Source organism: Anser brachyrhynchus (genome assembly GCF_964034855.1).
Source record: "Anser brachyrhynchus genome assembly, chromosome: 1".
NCBI lineage: Eukaryota > Metazoa > Chordata > Aves > Anseriformes > Anatidae > Anser > Anser brachyrhynchus.
This window is the reverse complement of record NC_137694.1, coordinates 85,237,258-85,258,894: the sequence shown is the minus strand read 5'-3', so window position 1 is coordinate 85,258,894 and position 21,637 is coordinate 85,237,258. Positions and strand designations below refer to the sequence as shown.

Genomic DNA, 21,637 nt, shown 5'->3' with positions numbered 1-21,637 from the left:
TAGGCAAGGCATAAATGGGTGATACATAAAGTAATTTAGGCTGGAAGGACCTTTGGATGTTATCTGGACCGATCCCACAGCCAAAGTAGAACTGGCCTAGATGATTGACCGTGACATTATATGTCCACTATAAACTCTCAAATTTGATTTAACCTTTGGGAGGCTGGAGCAGTACTCAAAATGAATTTATCATATTGCGATTTGCAGATCTTTGATTGCACTTCAGTAAATGGTGGCTTGGGGATTGTGTGCTCTGTATTTGTTTGTCTGATGGGGATCTTCCCTATTGGGCACGCTGCAGTCTTGGTAGTTACCTCTCAGAAAAGGGGACAGGGAACAAAAATATTGAGATGATGACTGTGCTGCTGAATAGTATTGCTGCTTTGCACCAGCATGCAGACAGATGGCAGGATTATCCTGAGGTACCTATACTTTTTTTTAACCTTCCTTAAATTACTTGTAAGGAACTCTAATCTGACATTCCTCCCCACTTCCATCTATGCATACTGACTACAGAAAGCTAACACTGGCACCCACCTTCTCATTTCCTAGAATGGGAGAAATGGTTTTCTATAGCAGATAGCAGCCCTTTCTTTCTGATCGCCACTGACCATGTTGCGGCTATGCTATGGCCAAGCTGTAACTTTATGCCCACGTGTTTGATAGGGATGATGTGGTGATTAGTAGCAGTATTAAAGTCCTCTCAAACCTTGACCCATAGTGAAGCTTTTAAACACGTGTCTCATTGCTTACACACACCCCATCTCCCCCCTGTTCTCATAGCTGCAATGTGGCATTGTAAGGATTGGATGTTAATTTGTGATATTAGTATGGAATATCTCAAATACAGAAGCGTTAGTTATACAAAACCTGACTTGCTCTGACTTCTTACTCTCTATTAAGTCTCAGTTCTGCAGTGTAGTGTGAGGTTCAATTTACTGAAGCAACCCTTTAAACCATCTAATGGTGTTGTACATTTAACTTGATATGTTATTTGTCTTGTTCTTAATGAATCTTTGACCAGTTTATGCCTAGTTTGCAATTTTGTCTGTGCTTTACTGTCAATGGGGGAAAAAATAGTAAGGTCTCAATTTAAAAAGGTCAAAATAGTAAACAAATTTAAAAGGGTCAATGTACTTCAGAGTGCAAAACAATGTCAGATTGCGGAAGGATTGCTTTGATCCTAATTCTCTGCATCACATAAAGGTGTCGGTCCTTCTTAGATTTCCCTGATGCTAACAAAGCAAGACAAGAGCTGACTTGTGAAACCAGGCTTTGCTGTTACAGACTCCTTCCTCTTCCAGCAGAGTATTTCAATGTGTCGCAGTATATAAATAGCCCTTAGAGAGCAATAGCACGCAGTTGCACTACTTGCTATATGCACAGCAGAGCCAATTAGAATTGATGAGTCTATTTGGTGGACTTGATTTGCCAAGGTGTGTTTTTTTTTCCTCCCCCACCTGCATCCTGCAGTACAAAAGTACTCTCCACATGAGTGGTGTATCTTCTAATATCAGAAAACTATTGGGTGTACTATGCAGTAAAATATTTGCTATTAGATGCAGTTTTGGGGTTCAGTTGAACAGGTTTATTGAAGGCAACGGCAAACTAGGCTTTTTAAAGAATTTGGACTTGGAGGGCAGGCGTGTGTAATTTTTTGTTGTTGATGGTTGATTTTTTGTGTTTTCTTCTCTTTAAGGAAACTGTACAGAATTGGAAACTCTTTTAAAATTAAAAACAGTTAGCTAGCTCTGCAATCACAAGCATTGTTGAAATGTTTTTGGCCAACAAACAAATCCCATGCTGATTTCAAGTCAGGGTCAATTAAAACAAGTAAATGTTTTTTTTCTTTCTAGGGAAGTGTTTGCATCAGAAATGAAGCAAATTATTTTCTGCTCCAAAACATAAACAAACACAGACTGACAATTTTCATTTGGGAGCAAGTAACTTATGGAATGACATGGAAATGCATGGTTTATAGGTAATTCTTATACTACTACTGCTCTACAACTACTTCTAGCAGTCCCATTAGCTTAATTACTCTTGATTTCATAGAATCTGCTCATGTGTAGAAGTCCCCATTAGGGCACAGCAAGGCTGTAGCAATGAACTCGAACATGGATTAAGAGCCATAAAATAAAAGATCATGGTTGACTTTTTTATATATTTTTGCAATGGGTACCTTATCATTGGTGTAGATTAGGCTGTAATCTTTGCAAAGTGTTTTCCTAACTATGCTTTTTGCTGTCTAACAGTTGTTTAGGCTGGGACATACTGCTTTCGTGGCACAACGGGCCTCGAGGTAAAGAACGCTCACCAACAGCAATGTTCCTACTATCCTCAGTAAAGACAGGAGTAACTGATCTGCCAGCAAACTGGTGACAGCAATGGCAATGGGAGGGTGTTTGAGGAGTTTCTGAGGCAGTAATACAAGTGCAAATAGTTCTCTTACTGAGTAACTCTGCGGCTTGGTAGCTGGCAGGGCAAAGCAGTGGGTGGCCAGGGACCTGTGCTGCTGCTCTAACAGCAGGTGGGGTCTCCCCTACAGCATGAGTGGTGGAAACTTTACAAAACAAACAAAAACCTGCTTTTCTTTCCACAGATAAGTTTTGTTTTCTGTTTTTTTTTTTGTTGTTTTTTTTTTGGTAATTCTGCACAGCTTTTTTCCCCCTTTTGTTTCTCCTTTTTGTGTTAATTCATATATTACTATATACCTAAGGTATACAACTAATATGCAAACTTGGGGGTGGCTGCTCAGTGTCTGATGGGATGGGTCTGTATGTCCTAATTCCTAGAAAGAAGGACTGTGAATGGAGGGAAAAAGTCCGGCTAATACATCCAATAAAATAAAGTAGAAGAATAAGTAGCTAACGACCTTGCCAGAATAAATAGCACACAGCTTTATCAATAATTACCAATACAGCAAATGTAGCAGTGGTAAGAGAGTGATATATGAAAATAAATAGTTGTTGTGGATGTTAGTCATGAATATGTATTCCTGTTACATGTTTTTGTCACTTTGTTCTATAGATGTTTCTGTAATTATCAATTTTGAGGGATAGTATTTACAGATTTTATCTCCAGAGCATCAGTACATAAGATCCCATGATTGTGTGTTTTGTAACATGATGATGCTTTAGAGGCTGTGAAGTGAAAGCTGCTAGTAATCCTATCAACAGGTTTTCCTTCATGTTGTTTTCCTGAGTTATTGCATCCATCTCCTGTGGTCCCAACTATCCCTTGCAACTCTGCGAAGTTTTGCCCCTTATCATGACCTAATCTAAGGAACATGAGCTCACATGAAGCTTACAGCCCCGGAAGTAAGCGGCTTTGCTTTGGGTCAGTTCTCATTTGAAAACAAAAATCTGTGTAACGTTAAGAGGAGAGGAGCTGCTCGTGTCTCTAGAACACACGCTGCAACCGTGGTCCAGAAATGTTTGTAAGGCTACCAACAAGCCTTTAGAAACATCATGTATACCGGGTTGTTTGAGAAGCAAAGCTTATGCGGCAACTCTGCTTACAAAATTGACCCTTTATTTCTGAGACTAAAGTCAAGATCATGAGTGCATGATGCAAGATGTCACACATGCACAACAACACAGACCACTTCTTCAGTTTACATGGGGCAAAGAGCATTAGATACTCACTGATCTGTACATTTACAGTGGTTACTCATTGGTTGATGTGGACCAGTCACCTGCCCAAGAATAACTAAAAGGCTAGCTTATCTACCTGTATCCACACCCTTCCATAAACCTACCAAGCAGCAGGGCAAGCTAGGCTCTGTCTTCTGTGCAGCTGCAGTGAAATATTGGTGTTCAAGTAAGCTAGCTCATATAATCCTTAGGTAGCCCTTGGTACATTACAGTGCCTTCTCTGGTGACAGGATGATAGATTCAGCTGATTGTTCATCTGCTCTTACTACAAACTTCTAAAGTGTTGAAAAAACTGGTAATCTGCTGTGGAAAGTGAAAAAGAAGGACAAAATTGGTCTGATAAGAATGGATGTTTACTGATTTCACACAGATACCCCCCCCCCCCCCCCATGTCTTCTACTAGTTTGCGCTTCTGTGATAATGGGATCAGTATATGTCCTACAAAACATACAACTGGCTTTAGAAAAGTACTATATGCAACTATAAAATAAAATCACATCATAAAACTGAGGATGTCAATTTGAGGGGAAAAAAATTAAACCCAAATGTTAGATTTGTCCTTAATTTGTAGGGAGAGAAAATCCATATATAAAAGATTTGAGAGACAAGAGTCATAAAGACAGAAACATTACTGTGCTTTGAAGAGCCCCAGAGCACAGCTCTTTGTAATGATCCATCTCATATGCCAATTGAACAGAGACCAAATCAGCCAAAGGCGAGGAGAACTTTTGAGGGAGGATAAGGCACTTCAGGTTTGCATGGCACCCACAGTATAACAAAGTGGAATGCCACAAATGTTTTAAGTGTGCTTTGTTGTTGCTATTTTTCTCTGAAAAGAGAAAAGGTCATTTAAGGTCTCGATACATAAAGATGTTGAAACCATCTGTGAACAGGGGTCTTATTTTGAGGATAGCCTTTGAAACACTAAAGGCGGTCAAGATGATACCTGATCAGTGCCCTTAGAGCAAAAGACAATATTAAAGGAATTCATTACATTAGGGTAATACTGGGGGAGAAAAGATTGTGGCATCAGTTTAATTATGAGTTACCTTACTAGGAAAATAATACTTCACCTTAATAAGAGAATGTAAGGTGAGAAAAGGTTCTAAAATGCATAAACTTCTTATTTGTTTAAAATAGAATAGATTATTTTTCTTTAGGTGCGCTGGGTCAGCCAGCAGAACTATTGTTGCCTCATTGTTACTTGTTTTGCAGGGCTCCTACTCCGAATCATTGCGCTATTTTTATATTCTTTTAATGCCAGAGCTCCTCTAGGCAAGGCTTTTAAGTCTTTTGTGCTACTGGAACCATTAAGAAAAAAGGAGGTTTCAGATTGGAAGTGGTCAGCAGAAATGTGCAGATCTCCCGTTCTTTCACCATTGCTCTCCTAACACTGAGGAAAAAGTTTCTGCTCTTGCTCTTTCCACTTCTTATGTTTTGATCCTGCATCCTGTTTCCTTCCAGCTCCTTTCCAGCTGCCATGGCTCCCTCACCATCATATATCTTAGCCTTCTCCTGCTGCATTTGGTGCCTTCCATGTTTTTCTGTTGTCCCTGCAGAATAATTCTTTATTGTCCAACTCGGCTTTCTTTAACACTTCTCTTGTCAGCAAATGCTGATATGCAACTGAAAAAAAGGGGGGGGGAAACAGTTGCCTATAATAAATGTGTGTAACTAATCAATTTAAATGCATAATGTGTAATTCTAACTAGTTATTATAATTGGATAAACACAATGAGCCCTCTCTTCCAGCCCACCTTTTCTGTTGCCACTCAGCATTTTGCTGACTCTGAAATTGTTGGTATTTTTCAGAGAGCAAAAGAAAGAAGTTGTGCTGGATGTTCCCATGCTTTATATCTTACAATTTCTTATAACAAGGCTAGGTATATGCTATTCTGTCCTGAAAATGGTTGGCAGCTTTTTTTGCACAAGATTATCTAGCTGGAGAAGGTAACTAAGAACAATAGCATGTCCTTGAAACTCCAGACACAGCTATGGCAGCGTATGTATGTATGTAAGTACACAAAATGTGTGCATCATAGAATAATGGTCAAATTGTGAATATTGTTGTATGTGTATAGGTGATGTAGTAGAGTAACATGAGTGTGAAAACTCTAATGCCATTTTGTAGTAGATCTTTTTAACAGTACAGGACAAGAACTCAATCAAACTGAGCACTTCTCTTTCAAGTTCACAGATAAGTTTGGTAATCAACTGACTGCCTAATCATAACTGAGGTACACAAAAAAAACCCTTCAATACTATACTTTTACCATTCTAATTTAAATGTCTTTCTAATGTAATTTCAGGGCATAAATCCATGGTGTGCATTTTCTGAGACCTATCTAGATCCTTTAGCAGCTGTAGGTCTCTTCAAGAGAATTTAAATGGGGGTATTGGTAATGGAAACAACTTCTGGGTGCTGTTATGCCAAAAGACCAAGGTAGCAGTGGCATTGACTTTGAATCTTTCATTTTTTTCAAGCATAAGACATAAACTGGATGAGGTCAATATGCTATCTCTAGATGCACAGATGCAAAGTGTTGCAATGTAGGAGTTCAACGACTGGCTTTGCCTTTCCTTACTGAGGCTGAGTTTACAGTAGATAATTGTTATTGTGATGGTTATTAATTATTATTATTGTGATTAACTCTGTTTTTATTTAAAAAAAAAAAAAGTATTTATGACACTAAAAGTACCAAATATATATAGTTCAGGATAAGGTTTTTTGTTATTTTAAAAAAGCCTTTAAAGAAACTTCTACTCAATTGCCAATTGTTGTTGTTTCTGAAAATGTTATTTTTCAGATATTTCAGCAAGTAGAGGACTATATTAGTGCCAAAGGAGCAGTTGGAACCAATTGTTTTTGGGCACTGTTTTTTTTTTTTTTTTTTTTTTAAAAAAAAAAGGTACCTGATCTGGTCCCCATGAGTGTTTAAGTGATGCAAGAGAGGAATGATAAAGAGGCAGGCAATACATGAGCTTCAAGTTCTGGCTGTATTTTAGAGTTAGCTCTTTTTGTGCTTTTTCTGTGGATTCATGTCAGGTGCATTTAATTGAAGGAAGTAAGATGGAAGGAGTGCGTGCTGGAAGAGAGAAAGCTCAAGTGAAAGACTAGGAATGTAAATCTGACTGTAGTAAAGACTGGCATAATCTTTGTGTTATACTAATATGTGAAACAAACTGTGAGGCAACACTTTGGGAAAACACCATTGTTTCAAAGAGTAGCAAAGGTATTGTTTCAGTCTAAGATCTACATGATTTATGACTTGGTCCAAGGAGGAAATGCCATATCAGGAATTCCTTGTTTCTCCATTTAAAACAAAAATGGGGAAAAAAAAAAAGCTTTGCTTTTTTAATCTTGTCCCTTGATGTTCAATTTGTGTTTGCAAGCCCCCAAAACCACGATTTGTCTCTGATATTTTTACTTAAAACTTGCAGTCTCAGCCCAGTTTAGTAGTTAGTCTTCTCTCTAATTCCCTGATGGCTGCAAACATTGCTTCTTGCTGAGTCTTGCTCTGCAATATCTGTTGAAACTGGTATAGGTTTCAGTTCAGTAAATGTACTATTGGAGTGCAAAGGGGTTGAAGATCCATAGGCACAAAAATGAACTCCTTCAGAGAGCAGAACTCTTTAATGCACTCTTCTGATGACGGCTTGAGTCCCTCTCAAGTTGAATTTGGAACATGAAAACCAGAACCTCAAACTACATGTTGCAGATTATTCTCAAAGGCATGTTTTGCTTAGCAGGAGGTAGGGACGTTTTTCCCTTCCTGTTTCTCTGCCTTCTCTTTTTAAGGCAGAATACTTGCATTTGAAAGTCATGATTTCTGTAGTTCAATGGTCTACTATATCAAACAGTCTTTTGTCTAGATTTAAGATGACGATAGGCAGATCTCCCCCTTAGATGCCCCGTGTGCGTGTCACAAGTGCTGTGGTACTGCACTTCAGCAGTTATTCTGGTGGATTTCCAATTGTCACTGCTAGGTTTTGGGTGCCTATATAGCTGGGGAAGAGGATGTGTGAATTAAGTACCAATGGTATGCAGTCTAACTACAGCCACAAGTCACAAAGCTTTGTGATGGGCACGAAGGGCAGGAACATGTTTGCAAACTAATGTTGAAAAAGCACATAAGTACCTCAAGTTACACTAGTTCTTGCTTCCTCTGTATTTTCAAGATGATACTGATTCCTTTTAATGGACAGGAATAGCACAGGTCATGACTAATTAACTGAAGACCAAGCTAAAATTCAGTATGCCAATACATTTTTAACTTCATATCTGAAACTTCCCCTACAAAATGTGGACAAATGTTCTTTCTGTATGTACAAAATACTTAGTTACAAAACAGGTAATTATTTGTATATTTTTGTGTGCACATTTAGTTTGTGTATGCTAAGTTTTAAAGGGATGCTTTGTGAGACCAACTTAAGTTCTGAATTTAAAAAATATGCCCTGGAGTTTATTGTAAGTCTCCAAATAACGTTTTAAAAACGTCCATAATGAGCAGCTTATTTAAGAAATCCAAAATTATGGCTTAAAAACATGAAATGATTTGGATGTCCACCTGGAATCCAAGTGTTTGTGCATTATGCATGAGAAGACAGCAAAGTACAAAACTAAAAATTTGATAGACTGGTGGAATATTTTGCCAACAGGAAAGATGGATTATTGCTGCTCAGAGCATTGCTCTTGCTCAAGTGCGTACAGTTATTTTGGGAGGGTTTGTGTTCATTTTACCTCTGTGGAAGTACAGCGTTCATTACTTTCTTTTAAGCATATTAGCAATGTGGGTATTGGACACATGTTTATGTCTGAACCTGACCCAAGTCGATGAATTGACTGAATAAATGAAGTGATGTTTGGAAGCTACAGGCAAACATTTGTGTGAGAGTAAAGGTTGTATCAGCTCAGTAGTCACGAAGGTGGGGAATTAAGTCCATTCTCTGGAGCTACGGAGTTGTTGTTTTGCCTTTGTTATGTGCTTGAAACCTTTCTAACTACAAAGATTCTTTGACTGGGTCAGAGGTTTCCACAAGCTACGCCCATTCCTGCCTTCCGGGTGGGTAGGAGAATGTCCCAAAATGTGTTGGTGAATTAGCTTGCTTTCTTTAAACCTTTCCCAATATGAAGTGACAATTGGGATATGCTGAAGACTGCTAATCTTCTAACATCATATAAAGCATGAAAATAATTAATAGGTGATTGCTGCTACTAATATGGACATGCCAATGTGAAGAAACTGGCTCCTCTGTCACTCCATATGCTTGTAGAAATGTGGTTTAGTGGACAAAAACACATGCTCTATCCTTCTGGAGGAATTCATCTCTGTCCTGAAGATGCCTTTCAGCACTCCAACTTGTGAAAGGTAACTTCTGGCTGTACCTTTTTCTGTTCTTCTGCTTCCATTAGTATTTGAGGAAACAGTCTGAATATATGGTGCATGCTGGGAAGTCAAAGCTGAGGGTGTGGAGCAGCAACATCTGGTATACTCAGATGACTGCATTTCACTCCTGCCATGAGATATTTAATTACAGAATAACACTTCTTATGCCTGCAGTTTGAGGCATAACATGAATACACATTTATTAGTTCATTTAAAAACAATATTTTTCTGGAACGTACTTTTGACTTATATGATCCTTATTGACACGTGTGTTTTTGTGTAACACATATGTGTAGATATCTTTACAGACAAGAATATGATGGTAAAATAAAAATAACTGGGGTGTGAATCACATAAATTTGCTCTTTCCTTCTCTTTGAAGTCTTATGCAAACCAATTCATCAAGTCTTTTATTCCATCTGTGAGATGGTGTTCATACTCATTTTTGAGCAATTTTAGTGTCTGCTTAAGTGTCACTATGTGGAAGGAGTGTTATTAATTAGATCAGTGCAAGTTCTTGAGCATAATGAGATCCATATAGGCATAAATGGCTTATCAGGTATTTTTGGCTACATGGAAAACAGAAGAGCTTATGGCTTCTTTGAATTTTGGCAATTACTTCACAGTCTCAGTAACACTGCAGAAAGCTCAGGCTTTCCAAGCAGTAATCCAAATGGGAATGTGAACAAAGCGGTGACCACTGAACATATTCTCCTTCATCCTGAAATTTAATGTATGAGGCAAAGGACTCTGTCCTGGGAATCATACTGTTGGGGAAGGGAAAATTGTGGTTATTAGCAAGTGTTGCTATAGGCATTTGTTTTAAATATATATATATAAAATCTAAGACAAAGGATATGCAGAAGAGTTTGTTTGGAATCATGTATGTTAAATCTACTGATTATATATTATATATAATAATGTTGTTATCATAATTAAAAACAGAAACCGCTTTTTTTCTGAGAGCAGTCGTACTGGATGAGTGTTGAGTGACCGATAGCAGAGCTCTAGCATTAATAACAATGTACTTTGGGATACTTAGGTTTTAAATGGTTGGCTTATAATGCAGTTTCCAGCTTTAAAATGGATTTCAAATCTGTAATGCTCTTCTCTTCAAATCTGTCCACCCTTGCTGGCATTGTCTGATCACACTGCTTACTCAAGTTCAGGTGTTTCTTGGAAGTAGCTTTAAGTGCCAATAATGAAGCACCTTAGAGGTTCCATGTCTCAGCACAGATGTACACGTTTTTTTCAAGCCTGAAATCTCATATGCTCATTTTTTTTTAAATCCAGGAAAAGTTTTCTTTGTCTAATATTAGCTCCTTTTCCCTTGCCTTTTGTAAAAATCTTTGGGTTGTTTCTTGAAGAAATGGATGCTGTTTTCTATGCATTATGGTACCTCAGGAAAGATCTGTGAATCTCAGAAGCTTTTATTCTCATTATGCTATAGAGGAAGGGACTGGGAAATAATAAATCCCTTACTGAAGTGGCATGGAAGATTTTCATCTCATCTTGAGATGTGCTGGAGTGCCTTGCAATTGGCAAGCAGCCGTACTGTCAGATCCTTGTGGTGCAATTTGGTCCTGAATGCTGAAGGGGAGCTAGTGAGTGCTAAGGGTATCTGTCCTGAAAGCTGAGGGGTTGGGCACATCAGACAGCAGGGACGGTGCTAAATCCAAATAGCAAGAAAGTTTTCTGAGCTTTTTATATCCTTGGAAATTTGATTTATTTTTTCCCCCCATACATTTATTTCAAGCGAAAATTACGATTCAGAAATATTAGTGCTCTGCTGCATGAAAAGGATTCTTTTTTTCTTTCACCACATTTGCTAACAAGAGTGCCATCTATGCTGCTTGTTATTTTGAGATGAAGTACTGTATATTGTGCATAGCACATTATCAAATATGGATAGGCAAAAAGCAAATTTAGGGTTCAAAATAAGAAGTACTCTTGAAAAGAAAGGCAGCACACTAATTAGCAAAGTGCAATAGCTGGGTTCACAGAAGGGTGGGACTTCCCAGAGTTCATAGGCCCCTGTGTTTTTCAGAAATGTTCTGTCTGTAACTGCTTAATGCTGCTAAAAATTAGTTGTTGGCGTTTCCTGTAAAATTAGTTCAATTCTCAAAGGTAAAATTTCCATTGGTTTCTAGGAGTTTTACTAAGTGTGCTTGACTTACAGAAATTTGATATTGTGGGAACATATCTTCAGATTCAAATCCCACATTAAAAACAAAACAAAAAAATTGTCCCTTTGTCCCTGAAGGTGTTGCAAAGATTGTGTGATGCTATGATGTCTGTACTACAGACCTTGAAAAGACCTTTAAGTGAAAGATGTATTAGAAAAACAACATACTACTGAGGAGAGAAGTTAAGAAAAATAATTTGCTTCACCAATGAATCTCTTCCATTTGCTTTTTGCAAATCTGCTACCTATAGCTAAATACTTACATGGAGAAATGTTATGTAACAAAAAAAAAAATGTAAATGAAGGTGATTTCTAAGCACTACACTGTGACTACAGAAATTTATGATGCTTTGACTTTTAAAAAAAAAAATCATTTTTTTTAAATGCTGTGTTGTATTGTAATCCTATCTATGTGTGTTGCAGTAACACCTGAAAGCCATGATGGTGGAGACCACGCCAGCTGAGGCAGAGGCATTGGTTGCTCCTGGAGTCTAGAAGGTGTTGGGCAAATCGTCCCTGAATGAAGGTTTCACCTGCATGGGCAGAGGCTCACTGAGCAATGCAAGTGCAGGCTCTATTCGTCTGGGTGGAATGGGGCTTCTAGGAACAGACTGCACTGCAAGAGTGCCAGGGGAGCAAAAGAGCAAACCCTGCAAGCAGAACTGGTACCAATGCAGAACAGTAATTGCAGGTGGCACAGGTCTTTCTGAAAGTCATCAAAGGCTTTCTAGTAACATGTCATGGGCAGTGGGGTGGTGGAAGTGTGTGCGTGTGAAGAGCCTAGGGACGATTTCATCAACAAAACTGGAAAATTTTAAGGCCCAACAATGTCTCAGACATTGCAACCCCCAAGCTTGCGTTCCATTGTCATATTAATCTTCCCCTCTACATTATCCAGCAAGTACCTGTGTCCTTGCACACAACTGGCAGCTGTAAAATAAACACCCACAACATCAATTATGGATGAGCGTGCCGCATGATACGTTCCCTGCAGCTGATGCCTACAGGCTGGCTGAGTGCTTCAGCTCACATCCGTTCTCATTCTCAATGGTCTTCAGAAACAGATTTACACAGACGCCCCTTCTGGTACTTTCTGGGAGGTGGCAGAGCTGGAGTTGACAAAAGAAAGGGATGGAGCAGAGGAATGTGCTTGGCTGCCTTCCTGCATGAAGATGGGGGAGGCTTTGCCCGTGCATGCCACATGCACCTCAGCTAGAGCTCTGCATCAGGGATGGGCACTGCTGGGGGGCACATGGTAGCATCTCCCATGAGCCACATCTCTATGTGAACAGCGCGGGGTCCTCACCAAGATTAAGGTCCTGATTTAGCTGGTTTTTTTCTAATTAACCAGGCAAATGGCTGCTAACTTTGAAAGCGATTTGCTTGAGTAAGGAAGGCAGTAGTATGTAATTCAGGATTTATTCATATTTTATGAAGTGTTTAAGAATTCTTCAGAAGGAATTGTTATGCACATATAATATCGGTTATATATAAGACTGCTTGATTCAACAATGAACAAATAAAAAGGGCAATTTTATCTTTTATTGTCCCCTTTTCCCCATTTTCACTTTGTCTGGAATAAAATTAATAATAATACTATTTCTAGCATGTCTGAATGTCTATTGAAATAATAAATCAAGCTTCCCAGGCACAAGTGTGATTTTAAAAATACATAAACATTAATGAGCTTCATTTTTCTCAGCTTTGTCTTTTAGTTTCTCACTTTGATAGCATATCAAACCATTCTTAATAAATCAGATCTCCAAGTTAAATTGTATACTGCATGTAGAACAGTTTATACCACGCAGACACGTAAATGGCTTTGGCAACCACTTCGAAATATAAAGAGATTCATAAACGAAATATTCACCCAAAAAAATCTGCAGTTCAAAACACACCCAATTAGAATTCAGAAAGCAGATGAGTTTTAAATGCAATCTTAAACTTGGAAGGAGAACCTATCAGGAGATAATTGATTCCACCAAACAGAAACAATCATTGAAAATGTTCTGCCACCGGAGGATCCTAGGGGCTATAGAAAAGGTAATAACTCTATACTTTTCCCTATAATATTTCTGACAGATTTCTATAAGCCATTGTCCCATCTCACTGAGCAGACAACCCCTCTTCTGTCACGCTCCGTTGCCTTGCTGTTGTCCTGTTTCTTTCCTGAATGACGAGGGCAGCCCTGTGTTCACCTCCCTTCCTCTTCCAGTGGAGCCTGGGGAGAGCTGTGCAGCCATGAGGGTACGTGGGCTGTCCTGCCACCTTGGCAAAGGGGCCGGGCCACTTGTGCAGGCAAATGTGCTCCTGGCACTGCCTGTGTTGACAGGAGCGACAGGGGGCCACCACTCTTCTTGCTCCAGTGGCAGTAGGATTAGTGCCTGACCCTTACAGGGCTTTCTCCTGCTTCTTGGTTCCCTCCTGCTGTTTCCCTCTAAATCTTCCCTTTTTGTGGTAGAAGAGACCTGTCCCAAGCCTGGACTTCTCCCTCCCATGTATGCGTGCACCTGTCAGAGCAACAGAAATCAATTTTGCCTGCACATCTGGAAGCCCTGATCCAACTTGTGTGCTGTCATTGGTTGGGGGTAGGGAAGGAATTGCTGTTGTCTTTATTCTAAATATATAATTTTAATTGAGGTGATTCAAAATGTATTTGCATGTTTGGACCTCGTGCATTTTTATTCCAGGCACAAACTGAGCTGCTTAGGCTTCCTAACCTAACTTATTTCCAAAACTGCAATGAAAGGCATGGATTTTTCTGGATGTGCTCCAGTAAAGAGGTGCAGTAGAAAGTCCACGTGGGTGACAGGTCACTTTGTCCCCCCTGTATAAGGTGAGTAAAATCCAATCACGCCTACACTGCCTTCCACACTCCCCCTACAGAGCTACTGATGTGTACTTTGATTTAGTATTCTACTTTTCTTTCACTCTACCTGCACAAAGAATGTGCTTAGACAAGCCTAAAAGGAGTCTATGGAATAATTATTCTGGCCCATATGTAAATAAGTCGTATTTTATTTCTTGCTGATGCTCAGCAATTTTCCTGCTTTTTATTTTTTCTCTGACCTCTTTTTCATCAATGGTTTTATTCATTTGGAGTACTTTTAATGAAAAATGTTGGCTCTGAAAGAGCAATACATTGTAGGGATGCATGTATTGTGTGTGTATATGTATATAAAACTGTTACTCTTTTAGCAAGCTTCTTTGTTAATTTATAACTGCTGATGGGTGTTGTACAGTAATAATTTTACTTAGAGTTGTACTAATTGCACAAGAGCGTAGTTCTTTAAAATAATGAAAAAGTATGCAGCCTGTGTTTGTGTATTCTTGATGAGCAAAAACGAGGTAGGACTTTTTATGTTTGATTTTTCAAAATAGCTATCAATTTGAACAGCACACTGCTATCTAGAAGCAATAGGAAAGATCACTGATATGACAGCAAAGGTTGTGGAAGTTCTCAGGTTGACATGCTAGGCTAAGGGCTGCTGCTATTTTATAAGAAGTTATTCTGTGAGTGGGGGAAACCAAAACATCTTTTTTTGTATGTGTGTATGGATTCGTGTCTTATGTGCTCTCTCTGACAGCACTAGTCTCAGCCCCCTCTTGCATCACCTGTGCCATTCTCTCTCTAATCCCTGACTTTTGCATCCCTAAATCTCCAGAATATCTTGTGCTCCCTCCTGTGTTTTCTTTCTGCAGGCTGGGCAAGCAGCAGCATGTGTTGCAGATGGCACTGAGCTGCACATTTGCTGAGTGGCAGCCGACAGACCAAACAGAGCATCTGAGAGTTGAGCGGATATGGCAGCCTTGTGTCCTAATTTACATTTCTGATCTGCAGAACACGGGGAAATCTCGACTCTCCTGCCCATTTGGCTGATGGGGACTGATAACTTTTATTTTAAGGGCTGATAAATGGGCAGAGATGGCAAGATCACACATACCTCGTTTTGTTATGTTATGAGACTCAAATCCGTCCTGGTTGTCCTCATTTGCAGCTAGACTCAACTTATGTGCGCATCTGTGTGAAACCTTAGAGGCCTTTAGTAACTTCTTGCTATAAAAGGAGGAAAAAATAGTGCCATGACTTAGGTATATAGGCTGTGGTCTTAGTTTCACAGAAAATAAAGACTGCGTCATTTGGGGATTAAGGCACTAGAGTCTAACTGCTAGTGGGATGGGTGAGTAGGGAGAGAGAATTTCCAAAAGTAAGAGTTAGTCAGGGGAACTGTGGCTAATTTAAGCCCCAGAGACGGTCTTGCTTTGAGATATAGTAAAGATAAAATGCCTTTTCCTCTCCTTCTTATAAGGCGTGTTTGAAACGGCACTGCAATTAACTTCCTATATGTTGCATTTCTCTTCTGTTGGGTCTGGTGCCCTTTTGCTCTCCTCAGTTCTTCTGAGGAGCCTTATGCTAGGCTAATTTAAATATTGATAATTAAACTCTTTCCGTATTCCTCTTTCCAAAAATGAAAGAAGTATTTCTTCCAACTCATCTGGCTCAGTGAATAGATTTTGGGTGACGTATAACATCATCTTTAAGAGATAAAATGCTAAAGTAATAGTTATAAATAGATGTGTAAAATCATACTGGTGAATCTCAGAAGCACCGCACTCGAGGAGTGCAATGCAATTGACAACCAATTTAAGCTACAGCGTGAAAGGATGCAGAAATAACAAGATTTGCATGAAAAATATTGAGATCACGAGAACATCAAATTTAAACGGAAAACTCATGTGCCTCATGATTAAATCATGAGAGCTGACATTACTGTTATAACATTCAATATCCTTGGCTTTTGAAAATAGTTTTATAATGAGGGTGGAGTGTATCTATCTGTATAGAAAATGAGCATTGTTTGTACCTAGCTAGCTCATTATGATGGGAATCAGGAATACAAGGCTCTCAAATCTTAATACAGGTCAGAAGATCTCAGATGCCTCCAGCTATGGCTGAGCCCCACCCCCACCTTGTCAGGAAGATAACCCATAGCAAAGACAGAAACTGACCCTGCTTTCAAATCACCCAGTCAGTCAATCAGTCAATCAATCAGTGATTAAACAGTACTGGGGGGGGGGGGGGGGGAATAGACCAAATTTCAATTAGGTAGCTGATTGTCTATTTATTCCGTCTTATCAGTGACAATCATTTATCTTAGGACAGAATACAGCTACTCACATCAGGGACGGAGGCAGCAGGTCTAGGGAAGGGTCATGGCAAAGAGTCTCTCTCATCCGTCAGGCCTTATGCTTGCATGACTTACAACCACCCTGGCAGATTTCTTTCATTTTCTTTTGGTGGTGTTGTGCTTTCTGATACGCTGCACGGTCAGGAAAACCTGATAAACTTGTTATCTTAGTGGAAATATGGAGTTTCTAAATCAGTTTGTTTTCATAATATGTTCAAGCAGTGCAAACCTCGATGGCACTTGTGTGGGCGCCCTGTTTAATTCTACGAATGAGAAGCTTGTCGTAAATGAAGGTGCTTGTTCAGGTACATTCATGTTTTCTAAATTCCAGCCCCCACTCAGTTGAAGGTTTAAAAAAAAAAAAAGTCGGCTCTAGAATCGTGGAATTGATTAACATTGTTCTTTCTGCTTTAGTGGTACTCACTGAGATGTCTTTAATACTTACCTTTTATATTTTAAATAAATCTGGAAGATGTGTTTTCTGTTTGTTTTTAAAATAGCTATCATCCTCATGATAATGAGCAACAGCATTTATATAGAGCATTAATATGTTTTTTTAAAACTGAATAAAGGGAAGGATAAAATAACCAGAATCTATTGTCTGGAAGCTGCTAGGATCGGCTGCTTTATAGCACTCTGCTGAATAAGAAATACACTTCTGGGAAAGATTCAGACTGCCCCCCTGAAGAAGCAACTGACTTTTTTCCATTTTAACTTCACAAATTATGAATTCACAGGCATGTCAGACAAACTTATTTCTGATTAAAAGCAGCTGAGTCAAACAGGACACTCATTGCTGTGCCATAATCCCCAGCAGCCATGTCACTTTTGCAGTATCATATTCCTTCATGTAATATCTCGTAGTTGACACTTTGTTACAGGAATGCTTTTGCCTTGCAAAACTGAAATGCCATTAACTACCCAAAGGCTGCCGAGTCTCTACCGATTTATTATACGTATTGTGTGATATCTTCACACCGTAAGCAAAATTCTCATTCCCATTATAAGTACAGCAGAAAATAAGCATGGGTCCCTCCTCAAAAATATCTGGTTATTTTATTAGACACTGTTTTTATCTTTTTGATTTTGTATCTTGGAACTAAATTAATGTTTCTTGCTGTTGGTATCAACAGGCCTTTTGTGTGTTTAATGCAGGCTTAAAATACTGTGATAATAATGTGTCCAGTATTGCAAGAACTGTGCTACTGAAACTGTAGCATAGTAACACTGAAATAAAACGTGAAAAGAAAAAGGGGTATTGAAGGGCAATTTTGCACTGTTTACTGTGACCTCACAATTAGCAGCAAAAATAAAATTATTTTACCCAGAAAAGGAATCTCTTTGCAAACACTGCATTTTACTGGTCTCATCAGCATTATAGTGTCTGATCAGCTCAGCCTTATGTGAGGCAGTAACATTTATTTTCTAGGTAGTCTGCCAAGCCCAGGGGGATTAGGAGTCTGCAGTGATTAAGCCCTGAAAGAGCATGAAATTTGCCGGCTGGTGTTCAATGTCTCAGAAGGGGCTGAGACTTCTTTTTCTCCCTGTGATGGAGATCTCCACCAGGAAAGGGTGAGGGCAGCGTGGGACAACCATGTGCCAAAGCTGGCATTCCCCAAATATGCTGCAGGGATGCCATGGAGAAAAGGTGTTTTATGTGTCCACTGAAAATCCAAAGTTTGAATAGTGTGTGCATGTTCCCTGTAGGAAATTGTAGTATTTGCTGGGGAATAGGTAGACCAGAAACCAAATTTTAGTCAAAAAATTAGCTATTGGTTAAAAGTGATCTCTGTTGGAAGTTTTCATCATCAAGTATTTGTTGTTGACAGGGAAATAATTCTACATCTGTAACACAGACTCCAGGAAAGCAAACAAACAAAAAAAGAAAACACAATCTGCTGGATTGCTGGATGCCTTGCCAAACTTTGGTGCATTTACTAGTGTAGCAATGACACTCTGCTTCCAGGTCTGTGCGGTAGAACACTGTTCTCTTGCCTGTGTTTTCTTCTCAATTAATGTTGTGTGTCCTTTAATTATCATTGCTTGGAACTGGCTAGTTTTTTCCTCAATATGAAATTAGAAGTTAGGCAAAAGTACTGAAACCTCCTCAGTAAGGGCTGGTTTGTCTTTGGTCCTTTGAACATCTTACAGAACTAAGTATATTTAACAAATTGTAATTTGGGGATAAATCCAGTTTGGGAGAAGCAAAAACTTACTTCTGAATCGTCACCCAATTGCAACAAAAATACAAGAGAAAAAGTACTGTTAAAATCTTAGTGTTTCAATTATGAAGTTTTCTTTAAGGCTACTTCTGGAAGTATATTGGTAAGGTTGTTTTGGTTTTCTTTTTCCTTTTGCTTTTTACACAGCCTCTTTCATGTTAAAATGATCTCTAAAGAAAATATAATTTCCAAAGCTATGTAATCTTCAGTTCATTTTTAAGTGCAGGTCAAAGTGCATTGTTATTCTTCTTTTTTTTTTTTTGTAAAATTATCTCCTTTCTAATGCTTTTCACTACTAGCAGTTTTTCCCTCTTCTAACCTTTTCCTCTGGATCATCATTTCATGGAACAAGCTGGAAATGTCTGTCTGGCTTTCTTTATGCTGCTGTTGTTGCTGTACTCCCCAGTTGCTGGACTTTACACATTAAGCAAACTGACTAAATACCTGTCAGATACTGTTTGTTCTCCCATTGTATCCTCAGAGGAAGAAGTATGGACAGTGAAGTGTTATGTTCTGATACGGATTTCAGTTTGTAAATTGCACGTGTTGCTCTGTATTTATGTTAGCGTACAAGGTCATAAAAATGTGCTTTGCCCTTCAAGGGGAAAGTAGTCCCTTTGTCAGGGCCTAAGGAAATGCTGCCTGCAGGGTAAGTCAGGTTTCCTTATCCAGCAGAGCCTGACTGTCAACCAAGCAGTTGTTTTGCATCCTGGAACTGGAAGTAATTTTCATGTGTTAGGCCATTAAATGTTCAAAGCCTTTATCATTCTTGTTTTAGTTGGCTCTCCTGTGGAAAGTGGAAGAGAGACTTTAATATATACATACATACATACATACATATATATATATATATTCATTAGTTTGTGGTACTGGGAAGGTGAATCACAGAGTTCAGTGATAGAGCTGCCCAAGAGGTGCTTTTATTATTATTTTAATATACCTACATGTTGTAATGTAACAAAAAATTGAAGAAACAAAGAAGAGGCCAAATACTTTTTTTTTTTCTTTTTTGTTTGTTTGTCAAAGTGGGGTCAAGACTACTGTATGGAAGGAAATTGTAGTTAATAAAGATAGTGCTATTGGAGAGTTTAGTTTCATTGTAAAATCCAAACTGATTTACAAAGTAGAGGATAAACTGAGTAAATGTGGCATGCATAGCACTCGTCATGTGAGCATGCGTCTGTCGGATGCTGGTTTAGGATTACCAATGAACTTTTCAGTGACAAAGAAACAACTCTGTGCTTTTTGGCAGAGATTCAATTTATCACCCACCACCCTTTGCGTGCATCCTGTTAGGAAGGACTCAGGCTATGTTCTTATATTGATGTCAACTTCCCCAGTTTTTTGGTATTACAGCAATATTGTATGGGAGAGGCTTGAGTGTCTAGGTTTGAGAAGCGCAGGGAGATGTTTGGATGTCTTCCCAAGCTGTGACTGATACAACTACTGCGCTATAAAAGTTGTACTCCCAGGGTTCAGTGAAATGACTTTCTTTTCAGTAGCTTGAAATATATTAGTTAATTCTGTTAGCTACATGTCTTGATTGCCTGTTTGGATGCTAGCGAGAAGCAGAGTGTGATTAGTCTGATTTATTTTAGATGTTTACTCAAAGTCAAGGTCAATTGCATCCCTCGTTCTCACCACTGTCTTTGAAGAAATTCCAGATATATGGCTCAAATACAGATACCTAAAGGCTGGGCAAAATTAACCTTTTATTCATCTGTAGAAAAAGATTTTACGTATCTTTTTTGTGGACTGTCATTGTTTGTATTTGTCATCACAGGACATGTCACGTCATTTAGATTTCCACCATCGAGACAACTTCATCCAATGAGTAACTAAATAAACCTAGTCTGAGAGGTAACCATTGATCTGTAAGAAAATGGCAGAAAATTTTTCTGAATTCCTATCTAAGCTTTTAAGGAGAAAAATATTTTTTTATAGCAACAGTTTTTCTTTCTTTAAAAGTCTTAAATCAAAATGAGGTCCAATGAGAATAGGGAAAAACCTTGGGAACTCTAACTTATACTTTGCTCACTAGATAGACATTTTCATGCTTTTCAGTTCTCTCTTTGCTTAATCTTGGTTCACAAGGAAAAATGCACCGTTTCTTTAGACTAAAAATCAGAGAAGCATGTCTCCACTGCTTGATGAAAGATGAGTATGATGATAATACTGACAAATGCACAATTATACACATAGAATAAAAACAACTGCAGTCAGGCAGAATTTTTTGAGTCAGGAAAATCACTATTTCCTAAAATGTAAGAATTATAAATAGCAGATACTTGCATGATCATAATGAAATATATTTTTCCTTTCAAAATGAGAGAATAATACAGGCAAATGAAATTCTTGTCCCAAGTGTAATTATAAGTATTTCTATTAGGAATCCTGCCTCTGATGACTTTGAAATCTGTGGATTTTATCCAAATATACACAGCAGAGTTAGGTATTACATAAATTCAGACATGTATTCATTGTAGGTATATATTTGTGATGTCATACTGTCAAGAAATATATAAAGGACATTTCATTTGCAGCAGACATTTCACTGTCACAACATATTATCATCCTTGCTAATGACAAGTGGGAGAAGATCAGGTTTGTGCTGAAAATGACCTTGAAGCTTTCCTAACTCAGTCCAGCAGAGACAAAGAAATGTCACAAACCTCTTAGCAGCTGTAATGGTGTCAGGTTTCTGTTATGAAGAGTTCTCTTATGTGGCAAGAAGACAGAGAAACAAGGATAAAAAGGACAAGCAGCAAACCAAAGACTTCTCCAACCAGAGTTTCGTGAAACATTCAGTAGAAGTTTATATTCCCCATCTAATTTAAAACGGGTATTTTTTCTGGACAGTTCATGCCCCCACAGTTTGCTGGAAGTGGGAGGAGGGCAGCTCTGACAGCTATTTGGGGGTAATCTTAATCCACATCCTCGGTAAAGTTCATGGAAGTTTTGGCAGTGAATTCAGCAGAGCTGGCCTCTTGCTCTGTCT

At 38.7% G+C, this 21,637-nt stretch overlaps 1 protein-coding gene across 6 annotated transcripts in view; it reads left to right on the top strand.

The window, feature by feature from the left end:
- The window catches only part of LOC308187123 (uncharacterized protein), a 109,090-nt gene that overhangs the window by 7,217 nt on the left and 80,236 nt on the right, over nt 1–21,637 (top strand). The window contains exons 3-6 of one of the 6 annotated variants that reach the window (XR_013944468.1): nt 11,652–11,789; nt 13,311–13,475; nt 13,919–14,064; nt 14,931–16,310. The exons of 2 other annotated variants lie outside the window; for them this stretch is intronic. The gene's annotated coding sequence lies outside the window, so the exon portion shown is untranslated. Of the gene's footprint in view, nt 1–1,856; nt 1,982–2,255; nt 2,274–11,651; nt 13,027–13,310; nt 13,476–13,918; nt 14,065–14,930; nt 16,311–21,637 lie in introns of those variants that run through there. 3 more of the 6 variants (XR_013944469.1, XR_013944471.1, XR_013944470.1) reach the window with 3 other exon arrangements.